Source organism: Monodon monoceros, unplaced genomic scaffold (assembly GCF_005190385.1).
Source record: "Monodon monoceros isolate NGI ecotype Baffin Bay Population unplaced genomic scaffold, NGI_Narwhal_1 Super_Scaffold_13, whole genome shotgun sequence".
Taxonomy (NCBI): domain Eukaryota; kingdom Metazoa; phylum Chordata; class Mammalia; order Artiodactyla; family Monodontidae; genus Monodon; species Monodon monoceros.
The window spans coordinates 71,613,081-71,631,494 of record NW_021703769.1 but is presented as its reverse complement, the minus strand read 5'-3'; the positions used below and the strand labels follow the sequence as shown (position 1 = coordinate 71,631,494).

At 40.8% G+C, this 18,414-nt stretch overlaps 1 protein-coding gene across 5 annotated transcripts in view; it reads left to right on the top strand.

The window, feature by feature from the left end:
* PSPH (phosphoserine phosphatase) overlaps positions 1-18,414 on the top strand; it is a 49,998-nt gene that overhangs the window by 16,289 nt on the left and 15,295 nt on the right. For 3 of the 5 annotated variants that reach the window (XR_003793310.1, XM_029221818.1, XM_029221819.1), the window contains 2 exons: positions 8,741-8,868; positions 13,749-13,803. The gene's annotated coding sequence lies outside the window, so the exon portion shown is untranslated. Of the gene's footprint in view, positions 1-7,693; positions 8,869-13,748; positions 13,804-18,414 lie in introns of those variants that run through there. The other 2 variants (XM_029221820.1, XM_029221816.1) reach the window with 2 other exon arrangements.

Here is an 18,414-nt window from a genome sequence, read left to right as displayed (position 1 = left end):
ATCTTGCTGTGATTTATGTCATAGAGTGTTCTGCCTATGTTTTCCTCGAAGAGTTTGATAGTTTCTGGCCTTACGTTTAGGTCTTTAATCCATTTTGAGCTTATTTTTGTGTATGGTGTTAGGGAGTGATCTAATCTCATACTTTTACATGTAGCTGTCCAGTTTTCCCAGCACCACTTATTGAAGAGGCTGTCCTTTCTCCACTGTACATTCCTGCCTCCTTTATCAAAGATAAGGTGACCATTTGTGCATGGGTTTATCTTTGGGCTTTTTATCCTGTTCCATTGATCTATATTTCTGTTTTGGTGCCAGTACCATACTGTCTTGATTACTGTAGCTTTGTAGTATAGTCTGAAGTCAGGGAGCCTGATTCCTCCAGCTCCATTTTTCGTTCTCAAGACTGCTTTGGCTATTCAGGGTCTTTTGTGTTTCCATACAAATTGTGAAATTTTTTGTTCTAGTTCTGTGAAAAATGCCAGTGGTAGTTTGATAGGGATTGCATTGAATCTGTAGATTGCTTTGGGTAGTAGAGTCATTTTCACAGTGTTGATTCTTCCAATCCAAGAACATGGTATATCTCTCCATCTATTTGTAGCATCTTTAATTTCTTTCATCAGTGTCTTATAATTTTCTGCATACAGGTCTTTTGTCTCCTTAGGTAGGTTTGTTCCTAGATATTTTATTCTTTTTGTTGCAATGGTAAATGGGAGTGTTTTCTTGATTTCACTTTCAGATTTTTCATCATTAGTGTATAGGAATGCCAGAGATTTCTGTGCATTAATTTTGTATCCTGCTACTTTACCAAATTCATTGATTAGCTCTAGTAGTTTCCTGGTAGCATCTTTAGGACTCTCTATATATAGTATCATGTCATCTGCAAACAGTGACAGCTTTACTTCTTCTTTTCCGATTTGGATTCCTTTTATTTCCTTTTCTTCTCTGATTGCTGTGGCTAAAACATCCAAAACTATGTTGAATAAGAGTGGTGAGAGTGGGCAACCTTGTCTTGTTCCTGATCTTAGTGGAAATGCTTTCAGTTTTTCACCATTCAGGACAATGTTGGCTGTGGGTTTGTCATATATGGCCTTTATTGTGTTGAGGAAAGTTCCCTCTATGCCTACTTTCTGCAGGGTTTTTATCATAAATGGGTGTTGAATTATGTCGAAAGCTTTCTCTGCATCTATTGAGATGATCATATGGTTTTTCTCCTTCAATTTGTTAATATGGTGTATCACGTTGATTGATTCGCGTATATTGAAGAATCCTTGCATTCCTGGAATAAAGCCCACTTGATCATGGTGTATGATCCTTTTAATGTGCTGTTGGATTCTGTTTGCTAGTATTTTGTTGAGGATTTTTGCATATATGTTCATCAGTGATATTGGCTTGTAGTTTTCTTTCTTTGTGACATCCTTGTCTGGTTTTGGTATCAAGGTGATGTTGGCCTCGTAGAATGAGTTTGGGAGTGTTCCTCCCTCTGCTATATTTTGGAAGAGTTTGAGGAGGATAGGTGTTAGCTCTTCTCTAAATGTTTGATAGGGCTTCCCTGGTGGCACAGTGGTTGAGAGTCCGCCTGCTGATGCAGGGGACACGGGTTCGTGCCCCGGTCGGGGAAGATCCCACATGCCGCGGAGCGGCTGGTCCCGTGAGCCATGGCCGCTGAGCCTGCGCATCCGGAGCCTGTGCTCCACAATGGGAGAGGCCACAACAGTGAGAGGCCCGCGTACCGCAAAAAAAAAAAAAAAAAGTTTGATAGAATTCGCCTGTGAAGCCATCTGGTCCTGGGCCTTATTGTGGTTTTGATTTGCATTTCTCTAATGATTAATGATGTTGAGCATCCTTTCATGTGTTTGTTGGCAATCTGTATATCTTCTCTGGAGCAATGTCTATTTAGGTCTTCTGCCCATTTTTGGATTGGGCTGTTTGTTTTTTTGATATTGAGCTGCATGAGCTGCTTGTATATTTTGGAGATTAATCCTTTGTCAGTTGCTTCGTTTGCAAATATTTTCTCCCATTCTGAGGGTTGTCTTTTGGTCTTGTTTATGGTTTCCTTTGCTGTGCAAAAGCTTGGAAGTTTCATTAGGTCCCATTTGTTTATTTTTGTTTTTATTTCCATTTCTCTAGGAGGTGGGTCAAAAAGGATCTTGCTGTGATTTATGTCATAGAGTGTTCTGCCTATGTTTTCCTCTAAGAGTTTGATAGTTTCTGGCCTTACATTTAGGTCTTTAATCCATTTTGAGTTTATTTTTGTGTATGGTGTTAGGGAGTGTTCTAATTTCACTCTTTTACATGTAGCTGTCCAGTTTTCCCAGCACCACTTATTGAAGAGGCTGTCTTTTCTCCATTGTATATTCTTGCCTCCTTTATCATATTTTGATCATTCTTTATATATTTATGTTAATTGGAATGCTACTGTAAGGAAGATCTTTCCCTTCTCCCCTTCTCTCAAGGATTCTTGTTTTATTCTTAGATTGTAGTCAGTTATAGTCTTTATTTTGATCCTCAAATTAGGAGCTCTTCAAGTTGGTTCTTTGTTTTTTGCCTTGTCCCCATCATTTTCTGAGCACTTTACTTTCTGGCAGCACAGTATAAAATGTTCCAAACGCATCTTGTATTTTCTTAGCCCCAGCCATGAAACCAGCCATTTCTCCAAAGAGCTCTGGACTTCTTGTTGGTTAATCGTATTTGGAAAGTAATATCTGGATGCTAGGTATGCTTACTGCTACTAGGGTGTCATTGCCACTAGACCCTCTCAGCAGAATATTTGTATGAACACATACATATCTATATCCGTCTGCATATATACAAAAACCATCCATTTATACTCATACTTTCAATTCTAATCCAATACCACAAGGTTCATTCTAGTGCTTCTGCTTTCCTTATTTGTAACTTCTTTATACAACAGTGAGAAATCATTCAGTATAGTTTTTGTTTTGTTTTGTTTTTTGCGGTACTCGGGCCTCTCACCGTTGTGGCCTCTCCTGTTGCGGAGCACAGGCTCTGGACGTGCAGGCTCAGTGGCCATGGCTCACGGGCCCAGCCACTCTGCGGCATGTGGGATCTTCCCGGACCGGGGCACGAACCCGTGTCCCCTGCATCGGCAGGCGGACTCTCAACCACTGTGCCACCAGGGAAGCCCCATTCAGTATAGTTTTAATTTGCATTTCATGTAAGTGAAATTGAGCTGCTTTCCTATGTTTTAAAGCCATTTGTTTTTCTTTATCTGAGCACTGACTGTACATCTTCTCTCATTTTTCTATGGATTATTGTTCTTGTTCTTTTTTCTAGGACTTCTTTTTATATTAGGGAAATTAGTTCTGCAAATATTTTTTTCTCACTTCATGATTTGTCGTTTTTAAAAAATAAATAAATAAATAAATAAATTAATTTTTGGCTGCATAGGTCTTCATTGCTGTGCCACCAGGGAAGTCCAATTGTGTTTTTAAATATCAAGGCAGAATGTATACTCAGTCACAGCTTTCATTTCTTCTGTGGCCAACAGTTTTCTAGTTTTCTAGTGTGTATTTTTTGTCTATGGGTAAGATTATCTGCTCTTTTCTACCATTTTAATAGTAATTTTGTATGAAAGGTTGCATTAGACTGCATAACAAAATACCACAGACTGGGTGGCTTAAAAAATAAAATTTTTTTCCCTCAAAGCTCTGCAGCCTAGAAGTCCAAGATCAAGGTGTCGGCGGGTTTGGTTTCTTCTGAGGCCACTCTCCTTGGCTTGCAGATGGCTGCCTTCTCACTGTGGCCTCACATAGTTTTTGTTCTGTGCACACTTGCATTTCTGGCATCCAAATTTTCTCTTTTTATTAGGACCCCAGTCAGATTAGGGCTCAATCTAAAGAACTCATTTTATATTAATCATTTCTTTAAAGACCTTATCTCCAAATAGAGTCACATTCTGAGGTACTAGGCGTTAGAACGTCAGCATACAAACTTCTGGGGTACACAGTTCATCTCATAACAAAGGTGTTTGTCACTTTCTTCTTTTTTTTTTTAACATCTTTGTTGTAGTATAATCACTTTACAATGGTGTGATATTTTCTGCTGTATCACAAAGTGAATCAGCTATACGTATACATATATCCCCATATCCCCTCCCTCTTGCGTCTCCCTCCCTCCCACCCTCCCTATCCCACCCCTCTAGGTGGTCACAAAGCACCGAGCTGATCTCCCTGTGCTACGCGGCTGCTTCCCACTAGCTATCTATTTTACATTTGGTAGTGTATATATGTCCATGCCACTCTCTCACTTCGTCCCAGCTTACCTTTCTTCTTTCGTTTTTTAATCCATTATTAAATGAATTGTGTTTTCCAACCATTTTCAAGTGTCTTCTGTGAAGGAAGAGCAAGAGAGACTAAGGTAGTTTTCCAGATTTCACAGTGCAAAGGTTTTCAGGTGCCACGATCAGATTGTCTCATTCAATGTGGCCCTTTTTGTAGTTTTTGTGTAGCCCTGCTTTCTTTGCTTCTCTATTCTAAACAGGGCTTTTGCCCCAGACCTGTGCTCTCTGGCATCATCACTAGTCATTGCACACAGGAAACATAGCCCCTGGATTTTAGGTGAGCTCTTTATCTACTTTCTGAGATTTTCATATCTGAGTTTCCCAGACATTCTTTTGGACATTCTCTACCTCCTCTTTCTACTATGTTCCCTATAGCTTTAACCCAACCTCAGTTCTTTTTATCTCTACTTCTGCTCTGATTGTTTAGAACAACAAACATTTTCACTTTCGCATGAACTTCTCATCCTCAGTGAATCTATTTTCTCATCCTCTGGGAGTCTGTTTTTGCTGGTGTTTTCTGGGATCTGCTGCTGCTGTTTCCCTTAAACACTCCAAGAGTCTCTTGCCATGCAACCTCTGCCCAATCTCAAATGCTCTTGGTAATCCTTACTCAGGTCTTGTAGTCTCCCGTTGCTCTTTGCCTCCTAGTGTTGCGGAATATGGGATTTTCATGTTTCTTTTTTTCCTTCCTATTTTCCCTGTTGCTTTATATAATTTATGGGGTGGGGGGCGGACATTCAGTCATACATAACTGCAGTACCTATATCGTAATCATTTTACTTTGTAATGTAAAATTTCCCCATTTTTCTACATTATAAAGATAGCTGTATATTTTCCCTAATGCCAAAGATAATACATAATGCATAATCATGTAGAAAGTTCAAGTCATACAAAAGAGTACAAGGAAGAATGAAAATCATTGAGAGGCAACTACTCAACATTTTGGTAAACATTCCAAACGTCTCTCAGTTATACACAGATTTATAAGAATAAGCTCATACTATATATGCTGTTTTGTATTCTGCATGTTTATTCAATAATATGTCCCAAAGTTCTTCTTTGTCAATAGATATAGATTTACACCATTTTTTAAATTATCAGAATTTATTCTTCCAAGCAACTATTATGACCTAAGAGAAGTTACTTTAGATATATTTAAAAATTTTATTGAAGTATAGTTGATATACAATGTTGTGTTAATTTCTGCTGTACAGCAACACGATTCAGTTATACATATATATATTCTTTTTCATGTTCTTTTCCATTATGATTTATCACAGGATATTGAGTATAATTCTCTGTGCTACACAGTAGAACCTTGTTGTTTATCCATCCTATATATAATAGTTTGCATCTGCTAAACCCAAACTCCCAATCCTTCCCTCCCTCCCCCACCCACCCTCCCCCTTGGCAACTACAAGTCTGTTCTCTATATCTGCGAAACCAAATAAAGTAGAAAGGTAAATTCTTCATTCCTTTTACTCCCCAGGATTAACTACTCCCCAGAATTAACAACTATATGCAGACATAGACATATAATCATATACCGCACATGTTTATACATACACAGAGTTTTCTTTGTTCACAAATGGGAATTAAGGGCTTCCCTGGTGGTGCAGTGGTTGAGAGTCCGCCTGCCGATGCAGGGGACACGGGTTCGTGCCCCGGTCCGGGAAGATCCCACATGCCGCGGAGCGGCTGGGCCCGTGAGCCATGGCCGCTGAGCCTGTGCGTCCGGAGCCTGTGCTCCGCAACGGGAGAGGCCCCAACAGTGAGAGGCCCACATACCACAAAAAAAAAAAAAAAAAAGGGAATTAAGCTATATATAATGTTCTGCAACCTGCTTTATTTACATGACATATCATGGACATATTTTCAGGGTGTGACATTTTGAATGTCAATGTTTACATTAAATTGTATTTTTTCTTTAAGTATATTCTTTTAAAATGTTTATGATGTTTTAATATATTGGCATTTAATGTACTGATATAAAATATTACATGTATTATAAAATCTTTTATATATACACAGATACAAAAAAAGTCCTGTATATGCACTGCCCTTAAAATAAAGGAACACTGTCAATACCATTAAAGAACTAAGTCTATTTATACTCTCTTTCCAGTCTTATTTCCTTTTCTGTCCCTAGAGGTAAATACCATTCTGAATTTTATGTTATGAGTTATCATTTACGATATTAAGTGATATTATCTTTTTAAAGTTTCCAGTCAATGACTATTTATATATATACAGTACTGCTGTGAATATTCTCCTATGTGACTCTCAGTACTCATGTATGAGAGTTTCTTCTGAGTGCATTCTTTTTTTTTTTTTTTTTTTGCGGTACGCGGGCCTCTCACTGTTGTGGCCTCTCCCGTTGCGGAGCACAGGCTCCGGACGCGAAGGCTCAGCGGCCATGGCTCACGGGCCCAGCCGCTCTGCGGCATGTGGGATCTTCCCAGACCGGGTCACGAACCCGCGCCCCCTGCATCGGCAGGCGGACTCTCAACCACTGTGCCACCAGGGAAGCCCCCTGAGTGCATTCTTGAGGTGGAATTGCTGGGTCATAGAAAATGTGCAGGTTCAATATTGCTCAATAATACTATATTGTTTTCTAGAGTGACTGTTTCAACATTCTATATTTTAGAAGCCTATTTTATTAGCACTGAATTACTTTTTTAAAAAAATAGTACTTGATTCTAACATAGTTAATCATTAGAAAATTTGTTAGCTTATAAAAATGTGATCTGTAGAAAACCTTTCAGGAACACTAGTATTACTTGTATTACTTTTTAATAGCCAGTTATGATTTGCAAAATAACTTGCTAATGTTTTGATTATGGCTTCATTATACTACATTGTATTTGGTTTAGGTGTGCTATTTAACATATTCCAGAGGAACAACAATAAGCATATTAAAATCTGTTTATATAGTTATGCCTTGCCTGATTGTTACATGTATTACTTCCTGATTGTTATATGTATCTGTGACCACCCATTAGCTTCCTCTGGACAACATTTTTTTTTTTTTTTAATGGTATGTGTTCTATCTAAACAGTGCCTACAACACTGCCACCTCACATCCACAAGTGTTAATACAGGTGTAAATGTGAGGTGGGTACAGGGACCGTAAATAGCTGACAGATTTTATTTGGTATATTTTATCTGAAATCTATTTAATATTAAACATCTATGAAATATGAATAATAGCAAAAATAGCACATTTATTGTACTTGGGTTTCTTTTCCTCTTGAAATAAATTCTCAGTTACCATTTTATACTTATATACAAGTAAATATTTGGTGTTTAATATCTTGTTTCTTTTATTATACTTATTTTTAAATTACTTATCATAAAATATAAACAAATTCTTGACTAGACTGTTATTTTAGATCCCTTTATTTTGCCCTGCCCTACTAATTGTATAATCTTTTACCTCATATTTCAAAACATCAAAATTCCTCCTTTCCATCCTTCATCAAAACCATCTCTGGCAGATCTGGGGAGAAATTAAACCGGGTGTGCCCCAAACCTGCAAACATTTTCTTACTAATGAAATCTGAGAACATTGAACTTCAAAGGCACATGTGACCACGGAGCATCAGGACTTTTGTTTCTGGATAGAATTGTGTTTTTTGAGGGGTCCTGTAGCAAAGGGCAGGGATGCTGTGACCGAGCGAGTCTTGCTCCAGCAATTGCATCCCCTCTGCCTGAATGACCAGTTTTGGAAGGAGCCTGCAGACATGACTGTCAGTATCTGAGGTTTCAGGTTGTGTTTTAGGGTAGGACCTCACTGCCCAGCTCCAGCCAGCTGTACCCAAAAGTAAATGTTTGGGGGCAATCACTTATTCATTGTAGTCAACATAAAAGTAGCTGGGCAAGTGACACCTAGAAGAAAATAAGATGACAAAAAAAACAATGTGCAAAGACTCATTTCGTTACTCACGGTTTTTTGCATTTGCGAATGTAAGTAGTTTTTGAAGTTCTCTTGGGACTTACATTCCTACAACAGCATAAAGCCAAACGTGGATTTCAAAAAAGGTCCCTAAGGGGCTTTCGTTAAGTGCAAAATCAGTGCAGAGGTCCCTCGCTCCTCTCACGTACTCTTATCCCAAGTGGTGGTGGCGGTGGGGAGCGCTTGGGTAGCACGCAAGCTCCTTTGTTCCTCCTCCGCAAAGTAGAGGTGGTGTGGCCCGAGGCTTTGCGGGATAGCGTCCCCCGCGGAGTTCAAGTCTAGATCCGCCAGCGCTGAGCCCCCAGAGGGAGGAGGGGGCGGGCTCAGGGAGTCCCTCCTTCGGGGGCGGGGCCAAGGGCTGCCCGGCCCTGCAGAGCGGAGGTCTACGGGCTCCAGTTTAGTAAAGTGCATGCAAACCCGGCCAGAAGCCACCGCACTTATCAGCAGATCTCATGATTGTTTGGTAAAGGCTCTGCGGGTCTACATAGGTCACCTCCCTCGGAACTCCGCGACTCCACGTCGGAGCCAGCCCTCGGCCCCCCTGCAGTCGGACGGTTACAGCCGCGGGAGACCTGGAGGCGGTGGCAGCGGCCCAGGAACTAGCAGCAGCGCCCGGGTAAGTCTGGGCATGTGTTTATCTCTCCGTGTGCCCAACTTTCTGATTACCGGTCTGCCTGTCCTACATCCAGGGCCTCTGTGATTCTACATTTATTTTCCTTAATCGGGATAGATAAAATATTTCATGGGATTCCAAGGCTTTTTTTTTATCCGTTTACTTTTGAATGGTTTTCACTTGTTTTATCCCACTGCTGCCTGTTGCCAAACAGCATGAATGAATGATGCAATCCTACATAGGGGAGTCATCAGTACAAGAGTAGGAAAATCTCCAGAATTTAGAGTTGCAGTGTCTGACTTCATCAACTTCTTTACCATTAGAATTAGAATTTTAAATATGTACTTACCAGATACATTGTTGTAAAGGTAGAGCTTCAAGCTGGGAATTAAATAACTAATTCTTCTATTCATTAAACTTATGTACTATGTTTTCTTTATATGTGACTTGCACGTTGTGTTTACTCTTTAAATATTTGACTGACCGGTATTTGAATGAGTATCAGGGAAGAAAAATTAAATCCAGGGTTTCTATATGTTATTACAACTGCCTGGTGTGTTTTCAATATAATGATCATAGTCCTGTCACTTTCATGTTGGGAAACAAAGTAGTCAGGACGTTTTAAGTTTTCAGTTTATTTGATACATGCCTAATAACTTTTTAAGCTAACGTTTTATTGCTGTATAATTTAATGCAATAATATGTACCCATTTTAGGTGTACATTTTGATGAATTTTGACAATGTTGTACACAGTTATAATCACCACCACAATAAAACACTTCCATCACCCTTAAGTTTCCTAGGGTCTCTTTGCAGTCAGACACCCCCACTCCTAGCCCTACTGGCCTGATTTTTGTCATAATAGCATTTGTTTGTATTTTCTAAGGTTTCATATAAACAGAATCATATTGTACGTACTCTTTTGTGTCTGGCTTCTTCTGGTCAATATAATGTTTTCTATATTTATTCATGTTACAGCATCATTAGTAATTCGTATCTTTTTATTGCTGAGTAGTGTTCTAGTCTAGGGATGTAACACACTGTGTTTATCCATTTATCTGTTGGTGGTCATTCTAGTTTTGGGCTATCATGAATAAAGCTGCTTTGAATATGTTTTTTGTTTTTTTACATACATCTATTTATTTATTTATTGGCCACACCACATGGCACGTGGTATCTTAGTTCCCCAAACATGGATCACACCCATTCCCCCTGCATTGGAAGTGTGGAATCTTCACCACTGGACCACCAAGGAAGTCCCATCCCTTAGCTGCTTCTTTTTTTAAAATATATATTTTAAATTAATTAATTAATTTTTGCCTATGTTGGGTCTTCCTTGCTGCTCGCGGACTTTCTCTAGTTGCAGCGAGTGGGGGCTACTCTTTGTTGCGGTGTGCAGGCTTCTCATTGAGGTGGCTTCTCTTGTTGAGGAGCACAGGGCTCTAGGCACTCGGGCTTCGGTAGTTGTGGTTCACAGGCTTAGTTGCTCCCCGGAATGTGGGATCTTCCCAGACCAGGGCTCGAATCCATGTCCCCTGCATTGGCAGGCGGATTCTTAACCACTGCGCCACCAGGGAAGTCCCTGAATATGTTTTCATTTCACTTGAATAAATCTCCAGGAGTGGGATTGCTGACTCTTACGGTAGGTAAATGTTTAATTTCGTAAGGAACTGCCAAACTGTTTTCCATAGTTTTTGTACCATTTTACATCCCCACCAGCAATGTATAAGAGTTCCAGTTGTTCCATATCCTCACCAATACATGGTATTGTCAGTCTTTTTTATTTTTGTTATTCTTCTGAGTTTATTTGCACATCTTTTTTGAAATATCTATTGCTTATATTTTAATGGGTTGTTTGTTTTATTGAGTTGTAAGAGTTCTTTATTCTAGATACAAGTCCTCTATCAAATATATGTATTGTGAATACTTTCTCCCATTCTGCGACTTGCCTTTTTTTCTCTTTCTTTCTCCCCCACCCTGTCGCCATAATGGTGTCTTTTGAAAAGCAGAAGTTTTTAATTTTGATGAAGTCCAATTTATCACTGTTTTCCTTTTATTATTCATGCTATTTGGGTTTTATTTGAGAAAATTTTGCCTACCTTAAGGTTGTTCTATTAGTATCTATTGCTGTATAATAAATTATCCCAAAACTCAGCAGCTTAAAATGACAAACGTTTATTTTCTCACTTTCTGTGGGTCAGAAATCTGGGAGCAGCTTAGCTGGGTGGTTCTGGTTTAGGGTCTCTTAAGAGGTTGCAGTTGGCCATGGTCAACTTATCTGAACACTTTATTGGGGGAGGATCTGCTTCCTAGAGCACTCACCCGGTTATTGGCAGGATTCAGTTCCCTGAGGGTTGTTGGACTGAGGTCCTTAGTTCCTCACTGGCTGTTTGCTGGACGTCCCCTCAGTTCTGCCACATGGGCCTCTCATTGGGCAGCTACCAACATGGTAGCTGCCTTACCCCAGAGCAAGGAGTGGGGGTGCTGGGGCAAGATGGAAGCCACATTCCTTTTTTTTTTCCTTTTTTGAGATTAACTCACTTTTTTATTATTTTATTTTATTTTTTGGCCTCACTGTGTGGCTTGCAGGATTTTAGTTCCCCGACCAGGGATTGAACCCAGGCCCCAGCAGTGAAAGTGCCGAGTCCTAACCACTGGACTGCCAGGGAATTCCCTGAGATTAACTCACTATAAAAAAAACCACTTTTATAATGTTTTTAAATTAGAAATAATTATGGATTCACAGAAGGCTGCAAAGAAATATACAGGGAAATCTCATGCATTCCTCCTTCCTCCATGTCCCTTCCCCCGAAGACAACATCCCAAGGAACTGACATTGGTACAATCCATAGAGCTTGTTCAGACCTCACAGTTATACACACACTCATTTGTGTCAGTCTAATTTTGCAAGTGATATCCTATCACCTCTGCCTCACTCTATTCACTGGAAGAGAGTCACTATACCCAGCTCACTCTCAAGGGTAGGGGGTTACAGATGGGTTGGGATAGCAGGAAGTCGGTTCACTAGGTTTTTTGGAATTTTTGTTTTTTGGCCTCACTGTGTGGCTTGTGGGATCTTAGTTCCTTGACCAGAAATGGAACCCAGGCCCCCCTGCAGTGGAAGCACAGAGTCCTAAACACTGGACCACCAGGGAATTCCCACTAGGGGCCATTTTAGAGGCTGCCTACCACAGGTGTGCAATTTTCCTCCTGTGTTTTAGAAGTCTTATAGTTTTAGCTTTTGTGTTTAGGTCTTGATTCATTTGGAGTTAATTTTTGGCATTGGACTACAAGTTAGGGAAGAATATACATTAGATTTCTATATTTTATTAAAACTACCAGGTAGGATTTCAATATAATAACGATCAGAGTCTTGTCATTTTCATGCTGGTGAAACAAGGGATGTCTTAAATTTTCACATGATCTAATACATGCCCAATTTAAAAAAAAGAAAAAGGCCAGTAGCAAAGTATGAATTCTAAATTAGAGAAATAGAGTGGGCCTTTATAATTAAACCAATGGATCAAGAATAAACTCTATTAAAGAAGCAAATTGGAAATACTCCTTTTCTTGTCATGCCATTCCGGGCAGTGGGTTCTCCTTAAGAAAGCAGCTTCCAGGGAGGTTTGCTAGGATGCAGCTCTCGCTGGCCTGCAGGGGAGTGGGATTCAGAACAGCTGCAGAAGCCAGTCGTGCTCAGCAGAGTGGGAAAGAAACGCTAGACTTGCATGCTCAGGTACGAGGCTTTGAGTACACTTTGTACTCTTCCTGCTTCACAGGAGTATTATCCTGTGTGACTCCGCTGAGAGAAGGGTACACCGAACCCTTTCTGAGTTCAGTGAGGACCGTATTTGAACCTTCCAAATGATTTATTTCCATTCTGGCTTCCTTCCTTTGTCAACCTCTACTTTGCTTTTTCTTGCCGCTTGTTCTTAACTATTTCTTTTTATCTCTTTTTTTCTTCTGAGATTTAGCACCTTTATCCACTTTTTTTTTTTTTTTTTTTGCTGCTTTGGGTTTTCGTTGCTGCGTGCAGGCTTTCTCTAGTTGTGGCAAATGGGGGCTGCTCTTCGTTGCGGTGCTCGGGCTTCTCATTGCGGTGGCTTGTTGTGGAGCATGGGCTCTAGGCACGTATGCTTCAGTAGTTGCGGCACCCGGGCTCTAGAGTGCAGGCTCAGTAGTAGTGGCGCATGGCCTTAGTTGCTCTGCGGCATGTGAGGTCTTCCCGGACCAGGGCTCGAACCCATGTCCCCTGCATTGGCAGGTGGATTCTTAACCACTGTGCCACCAGGGAAGCCCCTATCCACTTCTATTTACAGTTTAAATGATGAGGATTATAATTTAAAGTTGTTGGCTTCGTTCCCTCGTTACTGGGCAGCAGGATTCCCCTCTGACTGTTCTTGGAATGTTGTTGACTTTCCTCATTTTGAAGACAGCAGGGACCGTTTTGTAGAGCCTGTAATGGACCTGTGTTGGCTTCTCTGTATTTGTATTATGTTTTCCCAGTAGATCCTCTTTCCCTTTCTCTCTCCTTCCCTTGCCTTTGAGCCTTGCTAATCAGGTGTAGGTGATTTCCTATCAGACTCGAAGCTTTTGCAGAATTAAAGCCACAGAAGAGTGTTTCCTCCTCTGCGTGCTTCAAGGAGACAGAAGTGAAGGGCTTCCCAGGGGAAGCAGTCTTAGGAGACTTTGCAGCTGACCCTCCTTTGTACCGGTCCTGCTAGGAGGGACAGTGAAGCTAGACAGTCTCCTCTTTCTTCTCCTGTGTCTGGACCTTGATGTTCATATCCCTGTTTTTTTCTAGGCTCTTGCTCTTGCAGAACTCACAAGATCTCTCTTAAAGAAATTTGTAGTCAGAACTTTATGCTGTGTTTTTATTCAGGAAAGAAGCAGAAAGAGAAGAGTATTGTCTCCTAGGAATCCAGCCCTGGAGAAACGTGAGTCCAATTTGTCTTCTGTTTTCATTGTCATTGTTGTATATTTATCAGTTAACAGTTTAATATTCACTGAATAAAAAAAATTTTCTGCTGTAACCTATGTGGCATGCTTAAAAATCTCAGGTTCCTCGAGGAATAGCTGTTCTTTTTTATCATAAAATATACTATAATGCATTGACCAGAAACCATAGCCCTAGTTACAGGAATGCTCTTTGACTCTCCTCTGATTCAGAAACTCTCAGACTCCATTGGGCATTGTTTCACTGCTTGGAGGGCCCCAAACAGACTCACCCCTAAGACCAGAGCCACCCCAGGTGACGCCCATCTAAGCCCAGGAAGCTTTGCTCTGTCGGCTTCCTCAACCTCTGTACCAGCTTATATTTGTTCTTACACAGGTGAAGGTAAGAGGTCAATCCCAGCAAAAGGGGAAGTTGGTGAAGGTGATCTTAGATGCCTCTTGCAAGATACTTAGATGGAGAAGTTGGAAGAGAGTTTGGATGAGCAAGTTTTTCTCCTTTTATCTAAAACCAGACCTCCTAAGTTTGGCCATGAAGGAAAACTTGTTTTTATACTTTTGGAGCTGGGGGTGGGAAGGGGTTGTCCCTGTGGCTTCTTTACCAGTTGGCCCTCTGCTTCCCCAAGATGGACCTGCTTGAGGTCGGGTGGGCAGGAGTCCTGTCCTGAGACACAGAAGGCAGTGGTCCAGTGGTCGGGACCAGCCCTGGGAGCTGCCATGTCTAAGCACAGACCTTTCCACCAGGATTTCTTCCACCCCCGTCCTGTCCCCCTTCCTTGCAAGGGCCAGATGTGAGGGATCCAGAGTCCATTCTCAGCAACGATTTTTCTAATGTACACAATTCACTTTGAAGCAACTGAACTTACTCAGCAGATTTCCCCTCTGTCCCCTGGAGCTATGAGAATTTTGACTTTGTATGAATCATGAGTCACTCCTGGTTGAGACAATGAAAAAAAGAGGGAACCAAAAGTGAATAAGGAGGCAGAGCATTTTACATTGCGGGTTGGGAAGCGCTAAAGGAAGCTGAATTTGTTCTGCAGTCTAAGCAGGGGATTGAAACCCATGTAAGCTGAGGGGTGGAGGGCATATCCCCTGGCACGAGCATTTAGTGGGCAAAGCTAAGGTCATATAATCCAGCTCCATCTGCTAGGGAGGGCATGAAAAAAGAATCAGTCTTCCATGTAACTGCAGTGTAATGTTTGTGTATGGCTGTTAGCATAACTGGCACCATCATGGACCCTTACAGTTTCTCCTGTCCTTCCGCTGACCCTACCCAGGACTGTACTGTGCAGTGACTCACTTCTCTGTCATCAAGGGCTTTGTAGTTAATAGACATTATTTAATAATCATTAGGACCAGGTAGCCTCTATGCTCTGTTAGTCCCCAAACAATGATAAAAGCCCTCCCCTGCTGTATTCCCGGCACCCACGAGACTACTTACCCATTCATAAATCTTGGCTTGGGGAGTGCACGCCCTCTTTCCAAGCACCTACTCCCAAGCACTATAAAATTGTCCCAATGGCCCCTTGGTGGTGGGAAGTGCAGCTGTGAATGCTTCTGGATTGTTGTCCACCCAATCCAGATCCCACCCTCTGAGTAAGTTACCTATGATAAACCGATCCATTGATTATACAGAGCTGCCTGCCTCATTTTTCGGTCTCAAGATGCCTTCTCAGTTTGGTGGGCACTTTTCGTTCCCTCTGTCCTCCAATAATTTGTCTCAAAAATCCTGTCTTTGGAACCAAAATCTGTCTTTGGAACCACAGTGCAACCCAGGATGCAGGTGTCAGCAATTCTGAGTCATAAGTCAGGACTAATGTTCATCTGGGTCTGTGAAAATCAGTCCTCACTTTATTTGAGGAAATGTACATTTCCTTTCATATTTGAGGCTCATGGTCTGGTTGAAGCTATTGCTGATATCAGTGGTTGGAAAGAGGCTAAAGGTGCTGGCTTTTCAAATGTGAGCAATAATGATTTGTCTGATCATCCCAACGAGACTGGGAACCTCTTGAAGATGGTGTGCATTCTGCATTTCCCAGGACTTGTGCTAGGCACAGAGAGGCACTGTAGATTGGCTTCATCTTCTTACATCTTTGAGGCTTCAGGAGCCTGTCAGTCATTCTCAGGAGTCTTGCCCATTCTCTGTTATTTGTGTTGCCTCCTGTACATTCTTTTTTTTTAATTTTTAAATTTTATTTTATTTATCTTTTTATACAGCAGGTTCTTATTAGTCATCAATTTTTTTTTTTTTTTTTTTTTTGCGGTACGCAGGCCTCTCACTGCTGTGGCCTCTCCCGTTGCAGAGCACAGGCTCTGGACGCGCAGGCCCAGCGGCCATGGCTCAAGGGCCCAGCCGCTCTGCGGCATGTGGGATCCTCCCAGACCGGGACACGAACCCGTGTCCCCTGCATCGGCAGGCGGACTCTCAACCACTGCACCACCAGGGAAGCCCCAGTCATCAATTTTATACACATCACTGTATACATGTCAATCCCAATCGCCCAGTTCATCACACCACTATCCCCATCCCCCCACGCTTTCCCCTCTTGGTGTCCATACGTTTGTTCTCTACATCTGTGTCTCAATTTCTGCCCTGCAAACTGGTTCATCTGTACCATTTTTCTAGGTTCCATATACATGCGTTAATATACGATATTTGTTTTTCTCTTTCTGACTTACTTCACTCTGTATGACAGTCTCTAGATCCATCCACATCTCAACAAATGACCCAATTTCATTCCTTTTTATGGCTGAGTAATATTCCATTGTATATATGTACCACATCTTCTTTATCCATTCATCTGTCGACGGGCATTTAGGTTGCTTCCATGACCTGGCTATTGTAAACAGTGCTGCAGTGAATATTGGGGTGCATGTGTCTTTTTGAATTCTGGTTTTCTCTGGGTATATGCCCAGTAGTGGGATTGCTGGGTCATATGGTAATTCTATTTTTAGTTTTTTAAGGAACCTCCATACTGTTCTCCATAGTGGCTGTATCAATTTACATTCCCACCAACAGTGCAAGAGGGTTACCTTTTCTCCACACCGTCTCCAGCATTTGTTGTTTGTAGATTTTCTGATGATGCCCATTCTAACTGGTGTGAGGTGATACCACATTGTAGTTTCGATTTACATTTCTCTAATAATTAGTGATGATGAGCAGCTTTTCATGTGCTTCTTGGCCATCTGTATGTTTTCTTTGGAGAAATGTCTATTTAGGTCTTCTGCCCATATTTGGATTGGGTTGTTTGTTTCTTTAATATTGAGCTGCATGAGGTGTTTATATATTTTGGAGATTAATCCTTTGTCCATTGATTTGTTTGCAAATATTTTCTCCCATTCTGAGGGTTGTCTTTTCGTCTTGTTTATGGTTTCCTTTGCTATGCAAAAGCTTTTAAGTTTCATTTGTTTATTTTTGTTTTTATTTCCATTACTCTAAGAGGTGGATCACAAAAGATATTACTGTGATTTATGTCAGAGTGTCTTTCCTATGTTTTCCTCTAAGAGTTTTATAGTGTCTGGTCTTACATTTATGTCTCTAATCCATTTTGAGTTTCTTTTTGTGTATGGTGTTAGGGAGTGTTCTAATTTCCTTCTTTTACATGTAGCTGTCCAGTTTTCCCAGCACCACTTATTGAAGAGACTGTCTTTTCTCCATTGTATATCCTTGCCTCCTTTGTCATAGATTAGTTGACCATAGGTGTGCGGGTTTATCTCTGGGCTTTCTATCTTGTTCCATTGATCTATGTTTCTGTTTTTATGCCAGTACCATATTGTCTTGATTACTGTAGCTTTGTAGTATAGTCTGAAGTCAGGGAGTTTGATTCCTCCAGCTCCGTTTTTTTCCCTCAAGCCTGCTTTGGCTATTTGGGGTCTTTTGTGTTTCCATACAAATTTTAAGATTTTTTGTTCTAGTTCCGTAAAAAATGTCATTGGTAATTTGATAGGGATTGCATTGAATCTGTAGATTGCTTTGGGTAGTATAGTCATTTTCACAATATTGATTCTTCCAATCCAAGAACATGGTATATCTCTCCATCTGTTGGTATCATCTTTAATTTCTTTCATCAGTGTCTTATAGTTTTCTGCATACAGGTCTTTTGTCTTCCTAGGTAGGTTTATTCCTAGGTATTTTATTCTTTTTGTTGCAGTGGTAAATGGGAGTGTTTCCTTAATTTCTCTTTCAGATTTTTCATCATTAGTGTATAGGAATGCAAGAGATTTCTTGCATTAATTTTGTATCCTGCAACTTTACCAAATTCATTGATTAGCCCTAGTAGTTTTCTGGTGGCATTTTTAGGATTCTCTATGTATAGTATCATGTCATCTGCAAACAGTGACAGTTTTACTTCTTCTTTTCCAATCTGTATTCCTTTTATTTCTTTTCTCTGATTGCTGTGGCTAGGACTTCCAAAACTATGTTGAATAATAGTGGTGAGAGTGGACATCCTTGACTTGTTCCTGATCTTAGAGGAAATTCTTTCAGTTTTTCACCATTGAGAATGATGTTTGCTGTCGGTTTGTCGTATATGACCTTTATTATGTTGAGGTAGGTTTCGTCTGTGCCCACTTTCTGGAGAGTTTTTATCATAAAT